General features: G+C 56.1%; 1 long non-coding RNA gene across 1 annotated transcript; it reads right to left on the bottom strand.

The window, feature by feature from the left end:
* Positions 1 to 284: 284 nt before the first annotated feature.
* Positions 285 to 1,574, bottom strand: LOC136571210 (uncharacterized). Its single transcript, XR_010785690.1, has 2 exons — positions 858 to 1,574; positions 285 to 677 (listed from the first exon to the last, which is right to left on the bottom strand). It is a non-coding gene; the product is annotated as an uncharacterized lncRNA (long non-coding RNA).
* Positions 1,575 to 2,098: the final 524 nt, after the last annotated feature.

Genomic DNA, 2,098 nt, shown 5'->3' with positions numbered 1-2,098 from the left:
CCGATTATGTTCTTTTTAACACCAAAAGAGCGTCCTTCCCCCTCCGGAACGCAGCAGCTGATCCCGCGCGTGGGGCTCCGGCGCGGCGAGGGCGCCGCTGGAGGGGTCCCCGCTCCGCTCCGGGTCCCGCCGCTCCTCCCTGCCGGATCCCCCCCGCTCCTCGTTGAAAAGCGCTTGGGACCACGGGCGAGGGACGCGGGGGATCCTGCTCGTGTTTCCCGCGCTGCGAGGAAGTGGGATCCGCGCTCCGTTTGGTGCCGCGCTTCCTTTTCTCGGGACAGCAGTTAGGCAGCCACTTTGAAGTGTTTATTAAAGACATGAAACCTCTCGCGAAGGTCTTCCCTCACCCGGTCTTCTTATCCTTCTCCTTCTTCTTCTCTTTTCTTTTATTTTCTTCTTTTCTCTCTCCCAAAAGTATTAATGACAGAGAAACGGTCCAGAAAATAAAATTTTAAAAGATAAAAAAATAAAAAAGAAGAAAAGAAAGAAAGAAAAGTGAGGAAACCCCAAGCACTGGGGAAGGCTTGCACTTTGGGACAGAGGGGGGCACCGTGCCCTGCAGGGTGGGACAATAGTTTTTGCTTGCTCTGCTGCTAATATGCAGCTCCATCCCTGGTCGTCTGGCTCGGGGAAAAGAGGAAAAAACCAAAAACAATAGGGGGGAAAAAATCTGAAACCTAAGAGGAATGAAAAAAAGGAGCGGGGGGAAAAAAAGGGGGAAGAAAAAAAAAAGGATCCATGAAATTAAAAAACACCACCTCAAAAAAAAAAAAGAAAAAAGAAAAAAGAAAAATCAAAAAAAAACCACCAACCCTCACAACCATGCGTGAAGATGACAAATTGAAAAATATACATACCTCGGTGTGCCCGGGAAGGCACAGTTTAATGTGCACTTGTGGCTGAGGACAGGTTTGGGGGAGCCTGCTATGTCTTCATAGCGGGCAGGAAATGTGTACGAGTTTCTGAAAACAAAGGGGAAACTTAAAAGGCTGATACGGGTTTGGGGAGGTCTGGCCAGAGCCAAACGGAGCGACTGCAGCCCGGGCTGCTGCCCCCGGCACCGGCGGCGGGGCTTGGCCGTGCAGGGGCAGCCCTTGCCCGCTGCGGAGCCCCGCCGGCACCGGCACCGACAGCGCCAGCGGCGCCGCCAGGCTCAGCAGCCGCTCCGCGCTCGGGTTCGGGAGAGAGCTCCTGCATTTTATTCTGTTTCGGTCTGGGCTGTTGTCATGTCTGTTTGTTTGTCGGGAGGTTGGTTTACCTTTGGGTTTGGGTTTGGGTTCGGGTTTTTTTCTGCCACCACCGGCTGGAACCCAAAGGCACCAGAGCAGCCCAGCCAGGTGTAGCAGAGCTGGGGCAGGTGGGGGCAGAGCCCTGAACTGCCCTCCGATTGTGGGTGTGGGGGGCAAAGCACAGCCTGTTGTATGGACAGACCCCCAAATTTTTTGGCTTGAGAAGAGAGAGTGATTCCCAGGGAAATCAATCCGTCTTTTCAGGGGGCCCGCAGGAACAGTTAGGAGAGAATTTCATTATTATTAATAACGATAAAAATCCGTTATTAATAACGAATAACACCCCTCCATGCTGCTTTTCACGGTATAAAGAAGGAATCACACCACGGCAGGACACGGCAGCCAAGTGGGGCTGCTGCCACAGCTGGGCACGGGATGCCGGCAGCGGGGCAGAGCCGTGCTCCCGCTGCTCACCGACGGCGGGGCCGTGGGGCCGAGGCGAGCCGGGAGCCGTCGGGGCAGAGCCGTCGGGGAGTGCGGCCACCGGCCGGGACACCCGCTCGCTGCGGGCATGAGGGCAACGCGGAATGATGCCAGGGCAGGCTCGGGACTGCTGCGGAACCCTCACGCCCCCCTCCAGATTGGTTCCCAAGCTGTCTGCAGGGCCAGGGCAGGGAGATTTGGCAAGTGCAGGTTCAGCGTAGGAGACAAAGCTGGGGAGAGGGAGGGGTTTGGGGTTGACGGTGTCGAGGTGGACAAAGGACAGGGGCGAAGAGGAGGACTTCGGGGCCAGTGGGCCACCCTCGCACAAGGCTGTGAGAGGGATCTTGGCTGCTCTACCCCCTAAAAAAAACCCCAACCCCTGAAAC

Source organism: Molothrus aeneus, chromosome 2 (genome assembly GCF_037042795.1).
Source record: "Molothrus aeneus isolate 106 chromosome 2, BPBGC_Maene_1.0, whole genome shotgun sequence".
Taxonomy (NCBI): domain Eukaryota; kingdom Metazoa; phylum Chordata; class Aves; order Passeriformes; family Icteridae; genus Molothrus; species Molothrus aeneus.
The sequence above is the reverse complement of the archived record's forward strand: the minus strand, read 5'-3'. Positions and strand labels throughout refer to the sequence as shown.